General features: G+C 42.6%; 1 protein-coding gene across 8 annotated transcripts in view; it reads left to right on the top strand.

Annotated features, from left to right (window-relative positions):
* LOC104650276 (serine protease-like protein 51) overlaps nucleotides 1–15,782 on the top strand; it is a 90,470-nt gene that overhangs the window by 69,819 nt on the left and 4,869 nt on the right. For 6 of the 8 annotated variants that reach the window (XM_074384150.1, XM_074384151.1, XM_074384156.1 and 3 more), the window contains one exon: nucleotides 13,424–13,512. The exons of the other annotated variants lie outside the window; for them this stretch is intronic. The gene's annotated coding sequence lies outside the window, so the exon portion shown is untranslated. The remainder of the gene's footprint in view (nucleotides 1–13,423; nucleotides 13,513–15,782) is intronic. 8 annotated transcript variants of the gene reach the window in all.

The following is a 15,782-nucleotide window of genomic DNA, read 5'->3' as shown; positions in this document are numbered from 1 at the left end:
AGGAAGCTTCAGGCCTACAAAGGCAAGGTCACCAGCTGCTGGCCAGTAGCCGAAACAAAAGAGGCTGTTGTGAGGCAGGACTTGGGCCTGTAGACGCAGCCAGGAGGAAGAGCCGGCCCTGGAGAGGCTGCCATGAGGCATGAGCTGGGTGGGCCTGGAGACCTTGACCTGAGGACCTTTTGGGCCTACAAAGCCTGCCAGGAGCTGGGCAGGAGTTGAGTCCACAGGGTTTCTTGTGAGGCAAGAGGTGGGCCTGTCTATATATCCAGGAGGTAGAGCTGGGCCCGGACTGGACGCCAGGAGGCAGCATCTGGGCTGGAGAAGCCACAAGAGGCATGAACTGTGTCCAAAGAGGCTTCCAAAAGGCTTTGAGAAGTAATGAGTGGGTTTTACAGGGGGTGTTCTCAAGCTAAAGCCGAGCCTTTACATGCCACTGGGAGATAGATGTTGGGCCTGGAGAGGTAAACTTAAGGACGCTTTGGGCCTATAGTGGTTGATGGTAAATGAGTAGGAGCTGGGCCAAAAGAGGTTTTTATGAGGCACCAGGTGTGCTCTATAGTCAGCTAAGATGTACAGTTGGGCCTGGAGAAGCGGTCTTGTGGCAGAGGGTGAGTTTTTAGAGGCCGATGGGAGGCAGGATCTGGGCCAGGAGAGGCCAACTTGAGAAGGATTTAGGTGTTCAGAGGCCACCAGAAAGCAGTAGGTGGGCCTAGAGAGGCTGACTGGAGAAAGTTTTTGGCCTGGAGATGCCATTCTGGGACAAAAGCTGCCTCTGGAGATGTTACTGTGAGGTATAAACTTTGGGTGGAGAGGCCAGCGTGCGTCAGAACCTGGACCTACCCAGGCTGCTCGGGGACAGGCAGCACCCTGGCCTGGGAAAGTTGCCATAAGGCAAAAGCTGGGTCTGAAAAAAGCCCTGTGAGGCACGAGCTTGGCCTAAAGAGGCCATTGGGTGGCAGGAACTGGGCATGTAGAGGCTGCCGAAAGGCAGGAGCTTGGCTTGGTGGGGCGGGCATGAAGAGTCGGCTGTGAGGTAGAGGTTCGGCCTGCAGAGGCAGACTGGAGCCAGGAGAGGCTGCCAGCATGCAATAGCTTTGCCTGGGGAGGCTGCCAAGAGGCATAAGCTGGGCCTAAAGAGCCCAGTGTGAGGCAAGTGCTCAGCCTGGAGTGGCCGACTTCTGGAAGATTCCAGCGTGGAGAGCATGTCGGGGGCAGGAGCTGGGCCTGTCAAGGCTGCCGAAAGGCAGAAGCTTGGACTGTGGGCACTGCGATAAGGCAGTTGCTGGGCCTGGAGAATCTGCTGTGAGGCAGAGTTTGGGCCTGTAGAGGCCGATGGGAGGCAGGATTTGGACCTGGAATGGCAGACTTGAGAAAGTTGTCGGGTGAGGCCACCAGGATGCAGGAACTGGGCCTGAAGAGGTCACTGAGAGGCATGAGCTGTGCCTAAAAAGGCCAGCTTGAGGAAGTTTTGGGCCTGGACAGCCTGTCAGGGGACAGGAACTGGGCCTGCAGAGGCCACTGTGAGGTGGGCATAATTAGGTTAGTGTGAGGCAAGACCTAGGTCTGTGGAGGCTGCCAGGAGGCAGGTAGAACCCTGCTCAGGGAAGACATCTGTGAGGCAAAAGCTAGGCCTGGAGAGGCCACTGTCACTCAGGAGCTGGGCCTGCCCCAGCCGTTAGGAGGCTGAACCTGGGCCTGGAGAGCTTGACTTGAGGCAGATTTGGGCCTACAAAGGCCACCAGGAGCCCGGCAGGAGCTGAGCCAAAGGAGATTGTTGTGAGGCAGGAGCTGGCTCTGTAGGCACAGCTGGGAGGAAAAGCTCGGCCTTGAGAAGGCGACTTGTGCGCACTTTGGGCCCAGGTAAGCCACCCAGTGGCAGGAGCTGGGACTGAAGAGGCCGTTGTAGGGGAGGAGCTGGGCCTGCTCGAGCCACCGGGAGGCAGAAGTTGGGCCTCAAGAGGCCGCTGTCAAACAGGAGCTGGGTCTTGGAAGGTGGCCGTGAAGCAAAAGCTGGCCCTTGGGAGGCTGATGAGAGGCAGGAGCTGGGCCTGGTGAGGTCGACTTGAGAATGTTCTGGGCCTGGAGAGAAGGCTGGAAGGCAGGAGCTGGGCCTAAAGAGGCCGCTGTAATGATGAACCTGGGCCTGTGGAGGCTGCTGTGGAGGCTGCTGTGGAGGCTGCTGTGGAGGCTGCTGTGAGGCGGTAGCCTCATCTGCAAAGACGACCATGAGGTAGGATATGGGCCTACATAGACTATTGTGAGCCATGATTTCAGCCCGTAGAGGCCAACTGGAAAAAGTTCTGGGCCTGGAAAGGCTGCCAGCAGGCAGGAGTAGAGCCAAAAGATTCAAGCACATTCCATTTATTGGGTACTTTATTTCCCTTATTGCATTGTAAGCTATAATGAAATAATTATAGACCTCACCATAATGTAGCATTAGTAGGCATGTTAAGCTTGTTTTCCTGTGAGGAGATGTGAGTGTGATGGGAAAAAATGACAGATCATCAGTCATTAGACTCTCACAGGGACTGCACAACCTTGATCCCTCACATGCCTGGTTTGCAATAGGGTTCGTGCTCCTAAGGGAATCTAATGCTGCTGCGGACCTGAGAGAAGGCAGAGGTCAGGCAGGAATGTGAGCAACAGGGAGTGGCTGTAAATACAGATGAAGCTTCCCTCACTAGACACCACTCGCCTCCTGCTGTGTGGCTCCTTACAGCTCCATGGCTCAGGGGCTGGGCACCCGTGCTCAAGCACATCCAAAAGGACCCTTTCCACACCAGTCATTCTAGTGGGCAAGTGCAGCAACCTCCTTGCTCCTAAAGCATGTGCCTGAGCTGGCATTTCATCACAATCAACAGTAAGTGGTAGCTTGAATCACTTCCTGAAAATCACCAGCATCCCATTTCCCATTGGCAAGGAGCTTAGCACTGCCCCTTGGATAATCAAACCTAGGCCCAAATCCCATCTGCATGGGTCTGTCTCCTGGGACCCTTCCGAGTATCAACCCTGTATTAGTCAGAGTCCAATCAGGAGACATAAACCACTCAAAAGGTTAAAGCGGTAAAATTTAATACAAAGAATTACTCATTATAACAGGGGAACAGCATAATAAGATATTGGCTAGCACAAAGCAAAGACAACTCTAAAGAATATATAGGACTAGCCAAGGCCAGGCATGGTGGCTCATGCCTGAAATTCCAGCAACTTAAGAAGCCAATACAGGAGGATTGCTTGAGGCCAGGAGCTAGAGACCAGCCTGGGAAACACAGCAAGACCCTGTCTCTATCCAAAAAAAAAAAAAAGAAAAAAATTAGCTGAGTGTGGTGGTGCACATTTGTAGTCCCAGCTACTCAGGAAGCTGAAGAGGGAGGGTAGTTTGAGCCTGCGAGGTCAAGGTTGCAGTGAGTGATGATTATCCCACTACAGTCAAGCCTGGGTGACAGAGCAAGACCCTGTGTCAAAGAACAAAATAACAGACAACCATTTACAGACAGAAAAGAAAGAGAGCTGATAAGCTAAGATAAGGAAAGATGTTGAAATGTGACAAATAAAGCAACATGAGGTCTTTTATCTATTTAAAATAATTTTTTAAAATAACGTGTTATACCATGTGCTGGCAAAGGTACAGTGAAATGAGCACTTTCGTATACTATGGTGGGGGAGGGGGGTGTTTAAATTGTATATAAGCCTTCCAAGGTAAAGCTTAGCAATTTTTTAAAATCATAGAGACAGTGTCTCACCATATTGCTGGCCACAAGCAAGCCTCCTGCCTTAGCCTCCCTCCTTAGTCTTAGTGCTAGGATTATAGCTGGAAGGCACCCAAAACCTTGCCCATTTATATCCAGGGCAATGAGAATGACCATTCACCATGACTCGCAGTAATCTCACTCCTGGAAATACCTTGAAGACAATTCAATCTAAACAAAAGTGTGTCTGCACACACATAGTGAAAATCTGGGAGTAATTTAAGACAGAGTGGTTAAATGAAATAAGAAACAGTTATAAGAAATTAAACGTATAGGCACCTGATAAAAGATTAGTTAATGTTCGTGCTAGTTTTTTGTTGTTTTGAGACAGGGTCTCACTCTGTCACTGAGGCTGGAGTACAGAGGCCTGATTATGACTCACTGCAGTCTCAGCCTCCCTGGACCCAAGTAGCTAGGATGACGGGCACATGCCACCATACTAGGCTAATTCATGTATTTTTCCATAGGGATGGTGACTCCCTTTGTTACTGAGGCCTGTCTCAGACTCTTGGCCTCAGGCCATCCTCCTGCCTCAGCCTCCCAAAGTGTTGTGATTACTGGCATGAGCCACCGCAACTGGCCAGCTGATACTTTTATTATTATTTTACACCACTCAATGAAAAATTATTTGGCATTGAAGCTATCATTTTCTAGGCTATGGAACAATATGTGTTCCATATTGTTATGGAACACCATAATTATAAAAGCATATTCAGTCACCCCTCAGTATAAAGAGAGGATTAGTTCCAGCCCTGCATCTCAGCATATACCAAAATTCATGCATATTCACGTTTCACAGTCAGTCCTCTGGACCCCACATATAGGAAAAGTCCAAATATTGGTTGGGCATAGTGGCACACACCTATAGTCTGAGCTATTTGGGAAGCTGAGATGGGAGGATCGCTTGAACATGGGAGATTATGGCTGCAGTGAGCCGTGATAGCACCACTGCATTCTAGCCTGAACAACAGAGCAAGACCCTGTCTCAGAAAAAAAAAAAAAAAAAAAAAAAAAAAGGTTAGACATTGTAATGAGGTCTGTTGGGAAAAATTCCATAAGCAAAGTATAAATTTGTAGTGGGGAGATCCCATAAAGCCATGGCAGGGGCAAAAGGCCTCAGCCTATTTCCATATAAATAATGAAGAAGAAAGTAATTAGAAATATAACTATGGTAGTTATTAGTTAATCATATGTGATCTTAGTTATTCATTGGTGATCTTCTGTGTTTTACTAGTGCCTCTCAGGTCGGAAGTGTGAGCCTGGGGTGACATTGTGAAATGAATGACACTAAGTCAGGATGCTCTAAGCCCTCTGTCATACCCGCCCGCATAAGGGCTGCTGGAGGCTGTCTGGGCTATGTGGCAGCGCCAGCACTGTGAAAGTGCCCAAGTGGCCAAGACATCTTCCTGGGGAAGTCTGGAGAAAACTCCGCTTCTCCAAGCTCTTGCGGTAGGCCTGACGGCTGTCAGGGAGGCCCACAGACATCGGGGTCTTAACTGTCTCTTTGTGATGCTGTGCTCCCGTGGTCACGTTCCAAGTCTACTCTTAGATTCTACTTCTGCACCTGGTTCCTTTTGTCTTAGAAAAGATCATCAGTAATAGTAATATAAATCTTAAATGTTTTAGTTTTTTCTTGATAAGTATGGGAAAAATGCTGATGCATTTTGCTCCTTACCTCACTTCAGGTGCCAGAAATTCTGGAGCCCCTACCTGAATGACACATGACGTACTTAACCCTATCACTGCCACGCCCTATCTACCCTGTCCCCAGTCTCCACCATGCCCTACCTACCCTGCCCTCAGATTTGCAACTCAATAAAAGTGAGCGCATCATTCAAGGCCCTGCTGGTCTCTGCGATTTGGGTAGCATTGGACCCCTGGGCCCAAACTTTTTTTCTCTATCTCTGTTTCTTGTGTCTTTTATTTCTACAATTTCTCATCTCTGCACCAGCCGGGAGCGGCTCACAGAACCCTATAGGGCTGGATCCTATATAAATTAATGAAGCCAATGGTGATAAATTAGTACAATTGACTTTCTGGAGTTTCTAATAATAAAGGTAAGAAAAATGCAAAACACAGAGACATAGCATAATAAAAGAAATTAGGGAAGCATTCTATATGTATAATAGGATGACCCTGGCCATGTTTGTGCAGCAGCAGTCTGTCATGATATGACAAACCTTGGAGAGAAGTTAACAGATGAGGAAGTTGATAAAAATCATCAGAGGATCAAAATACTGATAGTGATAGTCAAGTAAACCAAGAAGAATCTCCCTAACTGATGTCAGGAAAGGGAATATTATAGTGTGTGTTGAAGTTCCTGTACAACATTGTTTATTTGCTTTTTGTTTGTTTGCAAAAAAATATATCTACTAAAAGTTCTTCTCACTGTCAAAAGAATATGTGGGATTAAATCATTATAATTGATTCTTCAGTTTATTTTTATTTTTAAATTTATTTTTATTGCACTTTAGGTTCTGGGGTACATGTGCAGATCATGCAGGATTGTTGCATAGCTACAAACGTGGCAAGGTGGTTTGTCACCTCCATCCCCAAATCACCTATATCTGGTGTTTCTCCTCTCATTATCCCTCCCCACCCTCCCCACCCCTTGATGTCCCTCCCCTACCACACCCCCACCGACCACAGTGTGTGATGCTCCTCTCCTTGTGTCCACGTGTTCTAACTGTTCAACACCTGCATGTGAGTGATGACATTCGGTGTTTGGTTTTCTGTTCTTGTGTCAGTTTGTTGAGAATGATGGTTTCCATATTCATCCATGTCCCTGTGAAGGACACGAACTCATCATTTTTTATGGCTGTGTAGCATTCCATGGTGTATATGTGCCACATTTTCTTTATCCAGTCTATTGATGATGGACATTTGGGTTGGTTCCAGGTCTTTGATATTGTAAACAGTGCCACAGTGAACATAGCTGTGCATGTGTCTTTATATTAGAAAAATTTTTAATTCTTTAGGTATATACCCAGTAATGGGATTGCTGGATCAAATAATATTTCTATTTATAGTTCCTTGAGGAATCACCACACTGTCTTCCACAGTGGTTGAACTAATTTACACTCCCACCAACAGTGTAAAAGTGTTCCTATTTCTCCACATCCTCTCCAGCATCTGTTGTCTCCAGATTTTTTAATGATCGCCATTCTAACTGGTGTGAGATGGTATCTCAATGTGGTTTTGATTTGCATTTCTCTAATGACCAGTGATGATGAGCATTTTTTCATGTTTGTTGGTCTCATCAATGTCTTCTTTTGTAAAGTATCTGTTCATATCCTCTGTCCACTTTTGAGTGGGTTTGTTTTTTCTTGTAAATCTGTTTTAGTTCTTTGTTGACTCTGGATATTAGCCCTTTGTCAGATGGGTAGATTGCAAAAATGTTTCCCAATCTGTTGGTTATTGGTTCACTCTAAAGATTGTTTCTTTTGCTGTATAGAAGCTCTGGAGTTTAATTAGATCCCATTAATCTATTTTGGCTTTTGTTGCCATTGCTTTTTGTGTTTTAGCCATGAAGTCCTTGCCTTTGCCTGTGTCCTGAATGGTTTTGCCTAGGTTTTATTCTAGGGTTTCTTATGGTGTTAGGTCTTATGTTTAGCTCTTTAATACATCTGCAGTTAATTTTAGTGTAAGGTGTCAGGAAGGGTTCCAGTTTCTGCTTTTTGCACATGGCCAGCCAGTGTAACACCATTTATTAAACAGGGAATCCTGTCCCTATTGCTTGTTTTTCTCAGGTTTGTCTAAGATCAGATGATTGTAGATGTGTAGTGTTACTTCTGATGCCTCTGTTCTGTTCTACTGGTCTGTTTGTTTTGGTACCAGTACCATGCTGTTTTCATTAGTGTGGACTTGTAGTATAGTTTGAAGTCAGACAGCATGATCCCTCCAGCTGTGTTCTTTTTGCTTAGGATTGTTTTGGCTATGCAGGCTCTCTTTTGGGTCCATATGAAGTCTAAAGTGGTTTTTTCCAGTTCTGTGAAGAAGGTCATTGGTAGCTTTATTGGGATAGCATTGAATCTATAAATTACTTTGGGCAGCATGGCCATTTTCATGATGTTGATTCTTCCCAACCATGAGCATGGGATGTTTTTCCATCTGTTTGTGTCCTCTCTTATTTCATTGAGCAGTGGTTTCTAGTTCTCCTTGAAGAGGTCCTTTACAACCTTTGTTAGGTATATTCCTAGGTATTTTATTCTCTTTGTAGCAATTGCAAATGGGAGTTCACTTTTGATTTGGCTCTCTGTTTGTCTGTTATTGGTGTATAAAAATACTTGTGATTTCTGCACATTGATTTTGTATCCTGAGACTTTGCTGAAGTTGCTTATTCAGTTTCAGGAGATTTGGGGCTGAGACAATGGGTACTTCTAAATATACAATCATGTCATCTGCAAATAGAGACAGTTTCACTTCCCGTTTTCCTAACTGAATACCTTTTATTTCTGTTTCTTGCCTGATTGCTCTGGCTAGAACTTCCAATATTATATTGAATAGGAGTGGTGAGAGAGGGCATCCTTGTCTTGTGCCAGTTTTCAAAGGGAATGCTTCCAGTTTTTGACCATTCAGTATCATATTGGCTGTGGGTTTGTCATAAATAACTTTTATTATTTTGTGATATGTACCATTGATACCTAGTTTATTGAGGGTTTTTAGCATAAAGGCTGTTGAATTTTGTTGAAGGCCTTCTCTGCATCTATTGAGATGATAAGGTGGTTTTTGTCTTTGGTGCTGTTTATGTGATGGATTACATTTATAGACTTGCGTATGTTGAGCTGGTCTTGCATCCCTGGAATGAAGCCTACTTGATCCTGATGAATAAGCTTTTTGATTTGCTGCTGCATTCAGTTTGCCAGTATTTCATTGAAGATTTTTGCATCTATGTTCATCATGGATATTGGCCTGAAGTTTTTCTTCTTTAGTTGTGTTTCTGCCTGGTTTTGGTATTAGGTGATGTTGGTCTCATAAAATGAGTTGGGGAGGATTCCCTCTGTTTGTATTGTTTGGAATAGTTTCAGAAGGAATGGTACCAGCTCCTCTTTGTACATCTGGTAGAATTCAGTACATCTGGGTAAATCTGTCTGGACCTGGGCTCTTTTTAGTGGGTAGGCTATTAATTACTGCCTCAACTTCAGCCCTTGTTATTGGTCTATTCAGGGATTCAACTTCTTCCTGGTTTAGTCTTGGGAGAATGCAAGTGTCCAGAAATTTATCTACTTCTTCCATATTTACTGGCTTGTGTGCATAGAGTTGTTTGTAGTAATCTCTGATGGTAGTTTGTATTTCTGTGGAATTGGTGGTGATGTCCCCTTTATCATTTTTTATTGCTTCTATTTGATTCTTCTCTCTTTTTGATTAGTCTGGCTAGTGGTCTATTTTGTTGATCTTTTCAAAAAACCAGCTCCTAGATTTGTTCATTTTTTTGAAGGTTTATGTGTGTGTGTGTGTGTGTGTGTGTGTGTTTCTCTCTCCTTCATTTCTGCTCTGATCTTAGTTATTTGTTATCTTATGCTAGCTTTAGAGTTTTTTCGATCTTGCTCCTCTAACTCTTTCAATTTTGATGCTAGGATGTCAATTTTAGACCTTTCCTTGCTCCTCATGTGGGCATTTATTGCTATGAATTTCCCTCTAGACACTGCTTTAAATGTGTCCCAGAGATTCTGGTACATTGTGTCTTTGTTCTCATTGGTTTCAAAGAACATCTTTATTTCTGCCTTCATTTATTATTTATCCAGTTTACATTCAGGAGCCAGTTGTTCATTTTCCATGAAGTTGTGCAGTTTTGAGTTAGTTTCTTAATCTTGAGTTCTAATTTGATTGCACTGTGGTCTAAGAGCCTGTTTGTTATGATTTCTGTTGTTTTGCATTTGCTGAGGAGTGATTTACTTCCAATTATGTGGTTGCTTTTAGAGTAAGTGTGAAGGGGTTCCTTAGAAGAATGTATATTCTGTGAATTTGGGGTTAATAGTTTTGTAAATGTCTATTAAGTTCGCTTGGTCTAGATCTGCATTTAAGTCCTGGATTTTCTTGTTCATTTTCTGTCTTGTTGATCTGCTTAATATTGACAGTGGAGTGTTAGACTCCTGCACAGTAATAGTGGGAGACTTTAAGTCTCTTTGTAGGTTGTTAAGGACTTGCTTTATGTCTCTACGTGCTCCTGTATTGGGTGCTTATATATTTAGGATCGTTAGTTCTTGTTGTTGTATTGATGCTTTTTACCATTATGTAATGCCCTTCTTTGTCTTTTTTTATTTTTGTTGGTTTAAAGTCCATTTTATCAGAGATGAGGATGGCCACCCCTGCTTTTTTTTTTTTTCTTTCTATTTGCTTGGTAAATCTTCCACCCCTTTATTTTGAGTCTGTTTGTGTCTGTGCACATGAAATGGGTCTCCTGAATACAGCACACCAATGGTTCTTCGCTTTTTATCCAATTTGCTAGTCTGTGTCTTTTCATTGGGGCATTTAGCCCATTTACATTTAATGTTAATATTGTTATGTGTGAATTTGATCCTGCCATTTTATTACTGGTTGGTTGTTTTGCCCTTTGGCTGGCGTAATTTGTTTATTGCATTATTGGTCTTTACCATTTGATTCTTTTTTTGTAGTGGCTGGTACTAGTTTTTCCTTTATGTGTTTAGTGCTTCCTTTAGGAGCTCTTGCAGAGCAGGTCTGGTAGTAACAAAATCTCTCAGCAATTGCTTGTCCATAAAGGATTTCATTTCTCAATCACTTATGAAGCTTAGTTTGGCTGAATATGAAATTCTGGGTTGAAAGTTCTTTTCTTTAAGGATGCTGAATATTGGCCCCCACTCTCTTCTGGCTTGTAGGGTTTCTGCCGAGAGATCCGCTGTGAGTCTGATGTGCTTCCCTTTGTGGGTGACCCGACCTTTCTCTCTGGCTGCCCTTAGTATTTTTTTCCTTCATTTCTACCCTGGTGAACCTGACGAGTATGTGCCTTGGGATTGCTCTTCTAGAGGAGTATCATTGTGGTGTTCTCTGTATTTGCTGTATTTGAATGTTGGCCTGCCTTGATAGGTTGGGGAAGTTCTCCTGAATAGTACCCTGAAGAGTGTTTTCCAGCTTGGATTCATTCTCCCTGTCATCTTCTGGTACACTGATCAGGTGTAGATTAGGTCTTTTCAAATAATCCAATATTTCTTGAAGGCTTTGTTCATTTCTTTTCACTCTTTGTTCTCTTTTCTTGCCTTCTCATTTTATTTTATTGAGTTGATCTTCAGTCTCTGATATCCTTTCTTCTGCTTGATCTATTATGCTATTGAAACTTGTGTATGCTTCATGAAGTTCTTGTGCTGTGTCTTTCAGCTCCATCAAGTCATTTATATTCTTCTCTAAGCTGGTTATTCTAGTTAGCATTTCATCTAACCTTTTTTCAAGGTTTTTAGTTTCTTTGCATTGGGATAGAACATGTTCCTTTAGCTCAGAAAAGTTCGTTATCACCCACCTTCTGAAGCCTGCCTCTATCAGTTCATCAAATTCATTCTCTGTCCTTCTTTGTTCCCTTGATGATAAGGAGTCATGATCTCATGGTGGGGGAGAGATGTTCTGGTTTTTGATGGTTTCATTCTTCTTGCTCTAGTTGCTCCCCATCTCTTGGATTTATATAGTTTTGATCTCAGGTAGCTGCTTGGTGGGGCGGCCTTTGCCTGCCTGCAGAGGCACTGCTGGGCTGCCACAGATTCAGTGGAGCTGCTGCATTTTTTATTTACTCAGGAAAAATAGGTCGGCTTCAGCAGTGGCGGCTTCCCTTCCACCTGCTGAACTGGATTGCTCCTGGTCACTCTCTAACTGACATTCTGGGTGCCTGACTCTGGAGTGAGAGTTTTTTGGCCTGCTGGGCCTTGTGTGGTGGGGGGACCTGTCCGGCTGTTGGGACTGTTTCCCTGTGTTCCATTCCCTTTCTTACTGGGGGGCAGGTAGCTCCGTCCCACTGGCTTTTTGGCTCTCTCAGCATCAGCCAGTGCTTCTGCCTGAATCTATGCTGACAGCCCCGGCACCCTGAAGTTGCTGTTCTGCCCTGTTCAGGCAGCTCTCTAAGGCTTTTCAGCCCAGTGAAGATCTCCTGTTCTGTGGGTTGTAGAGGGCTTGGGTGGAGTGCTGTATCTGAACCGAAGTCCCAGACAGGGAGATCACCCAGTCCTGGAGATTCCTGAACTACATAGATCTGTAGCCCAGGGCAGGTGCCTTCTCACCTCTGCTGCCTTTCATAATTCACTGATGGCCTTCCAGTGTTCATCTAGACTGGGTCAGGGGCATGACTGACTGGCCAGTCCGTTGTGAAGTTCATTTGGGTGATTGGAGGTGTGTCTGTGCTGGGGCAGTTGATGGAGACTACAGTTAGCTTGTTATTCAGGAGCAGGGATGTAGAGAGCTACTCCTGGTCATCTGAGGTCATCCTTTCAGGAATCTGTGTTTTCATAGATTGAAGATTGGAAGATTGGAGACTGCCATGGAGCCCTGCACAAGTGGAATCTGGAAGCCCATAGGAAGAAAGATATTTAGATAGTACTTAGGGAAATAGAGATACAACTACCAGGACTCTGTTTTTCCAGCAGTCTTTATTCTTGGATATCCAAGTGCCTATGAAAGTTTTTTTTTTTTTTTTTTTTTTTTGAGAAGGAGTCTTGATCCATCACCCAGACTGGAGTGCAGTGGCATGATCTCAGCTCACCATAACCTCCGCCTCCAGGGTTCAAGCAATTCTCCTGCGTTAGCCTCCCGAGTAGCTGAAATTACAGGTGTTTACCACCACACCTGGCTAATGTTTGCATTTTTAGTGGAGACAGGGTTTCACCATGTTCGCCAGGCTGGTCTTGAGCTTCTGACCTCAAGTGATCTGCTCACCTAGGCCTCCCAAAGAGCTGGGATTTTAGGCGTGAGCCACCATGCCCAGCCCTACCTGTGAAATATTTAAGGGCTTCTTAGTTAATGTGGACCTGAAAAAGGTAGGATGTATAGAGTGAGTATAATTGAATTTTTATTATTGTTAATGTGCTAATCTCTCTGGGAAGAGTATTCTCAAAGAGAACATACACCTTTGTTATTAGAGTTTTGTGCACTTAGCATGCACACATTTCAAATATTGCAGGTAATTGCCTGTACTGTTTTGGGACAAAGAAAAGCAATGAGACCTTCTTAAGTGGTTTCTGTGCTGAGGAATCAAGACTGCCAATTTGAAGTGATGCAGATTAGTTTTTTAACCATAGATAGATAATGGACAAGAAACAGTGGATCTTTCTACCTTGTTTTAGGTCATTAGGTTTCTTCCAGTTGAGGTAACAAAAGTTATGTCATTTATTAGTTGAATTTTAAGTACAACTTAAGGATAGATAATTTGTCAGGGTAAATTATCATCAGGCTCTGGTATATATTGGCTATCACTATTTGTTATGCAGCTCAAGGTCAGTTTTCATTGAATATTGTATATATTTAGACAGGTAGATGAAGAAATAGGCAACCAAAATATGTTTTTAGAACAGAGGCCATATCTTAATTATATCAAGAAACATTATTTAATGTACAGATAGCTGACCTTTTCCCAGATTGTGTTTTTGTTTTTGGGGGGGAGAAGCTGAATATGAACTGGCAGTTAAAAATTTGCAAAGAAATCAGCTTGCTCGTTTTCACTGTATATTTTTGCTCTAAAGTATTTTCCGTGATCCTGTGTGTTGATCCACATCAACATGTGTTGATCCATCCATCACCAGATGATGATGACTTGACTGTTACCACCAAGGTAAAGCCGCCTCTTGTAAAATTAATTTACTCACTCAGTCACGTTTTGCATGTTATTTACTTTTAAAATTTAGCAGTGGTTTATCTATCTTTTTTTATGTTGGTAATACAAAGTTGGTCCGAGAAAAGCATAGACATGGCTAGTTGATTTAAAAAAATTGTTTAACCTTGTTAACTAACAAAAGATTAAGTACTGTGATGGGGTGGGGACTGAAAGAAAATGAACTGGAAAATACATAGTGACAGGAGAATCACATTAGAAAATGCTTTCCCCAATAAAGGAAATACAAAATTTGGTTAAGGTTTATTTGGATAATTATTAATATCGGCTTTTAAATCATACTAGTGTTACTTTCATAATATTTATGCCTATATAAATCTTCAGTGAATCAAATTACTTGTAGTTATCATGGAATCTCCCTGGTACCTTTTATTGGCAAAACGGTACAGCACATAGCATACAGCTTTATTTGGACACTTATTATTTTGGTATCATATCGTTTTTAGAAGAGATTTTTTTTCTTTTTTTTTTCTTTTTTTTTTTTTTTTTGAGACGGAGTTTCGCTCGTTACCCAGGCTGGAGTGCAATGGCGCGATCTCGGCTCACCGCAACCTCCGCCTCCTGGGTTCAGGCAGTTCTCCTGCCTCAGCCTCCTGAGTAGCTGGGATTACAGGCACGAGCCACCATGCCCAGCTAATTTTTTGTGTTTTTAGTAGAGACGGGGTTTCACCATGTTGACCAGGATGGTCTCGATGTCTCAACCTCGTGATCCACCCGCCTCGGCCTCCCAAAGTGCTGGGATTACAGGCTTGAGCCACCGCGCCCGGCTTTTTTTCTACCTAGATTATGCTGTAGTGAGACTAAAGTAATATTAAAATTTGTAGGAACCTAGCTGTGTATGGTGGTGTACACCTGTCATCCCAGCTACTTGAGGGTTTGAGGCAGGAGGATTGCTCGAGCACAGAGTTTGAGAACAGCCTGGGCAACATGACCAGATTGTATCTGCTTTAAAAATATAAATTGTAGAAATTTAAATTTTTGTTATTGAAACATGTACTACAAATGGATTTTTGTGTGTTTTATAAGTTGTCCATAAGGGTATATGTAAAACACTTCACCTAATGAATTACATTTATTTTACTGCAAATAACCAGTTATATAAGCAGACTCTTAATACCAATATGGTAAGACTTTAACACCATAATTTTGTCATTATATTTTATTTAAAATATCCATTCAAAATCTTTATATTACATTCAGAAATTTAAAATTTCAGAAATTTTTATATTTAGTTGTTTAATCATTGAAGTTCCTGCATACTATGAGCTACTGAGGTTATAGACATATTTGTATGTATCCTGGAGTACCTGAAATACAGTCTTCCATGTAAGAAGCATTGTAATTGTTGTGTTTTTGAGATGGAGTTTCACTCTGTCACCCAGGCTGGAGTGCAGTGGTGGAATCTTGGCGCACTGCAGTCTCCACTTCCTGGGATCAGGTGATCCTCCCACCTCAGCCATCCAGGTAGCTGGAAATGTAGGCCTTTTGTCACCATGCTTGGCTGAGTTTTGCATTTTTTGTAGAGATGGGGTTTTTGTAGAGATTGGATGTTGCCCAGGTTGGCCTTTAACTGTTGGACGCACATGATACACCCACCTCAGCCTCTCAAAGTGCTGGGGTTACAGGCATGAGTTGCCACATTCAGCCTTAATAGTTGTTTAATCTGAATTAATCGATGAATAAATTTTTATATAATGGAATGTTGTAAGTAATATACATAATGTATCTATCTATTGATTAAATACTGCAGTTTAAAAATATTGCTTACATTTGTATTATTTTATAATGTTTAAGGATGTGTAAGTTTAGATGTGTTATTTTGAGAAATTATGCCATAAATAAAAAGGAAATAGAAATAGATCATAGCAAAGAGGGTTACAACATATTTTCTAGTATAATTCAACTGGAATCTTAGATTATGACTTTAGACTAAAATTTCTTAAACATTTTATTAGCCCCAACTCATGCTCTAACAAATACGCCTTTATAAGTCAAGCATTACTCTTTAGAATTCTGGTGACCAATTCTTTGTCTAGGTGGAAAGTTCTAGTTTTCCCTCTCTGTAATAGTAACAGTCTTTCAGGTAGTGCTAGATGACCATGGCTAGCTAACTGAATGTTTTATAGTAATAAAATTAAACTCCATATCACAGAAATATTTTTTAAAAACAATTTTTAGCGTAAGTATTAACCTGTATCATTAGGGCTATA

This window comes from Saimiri boliviensis, chromosome 13, assembly GCF_048565385.1.
Source record: "Saimiri boliviensis isolate mSaiBol1 chromosome 13, mSaiBol1.pri, whole genome shotgun sequence".
Lineage (NCBI taxonomy): Eukaryota > Metazoa > Chordata > Mammalia > Primates > Cebidae > Saimiri > Saimiri boliviensis.
This window is presented reverse-complemented; position numbering and strand designations above follow the sequence as displayed.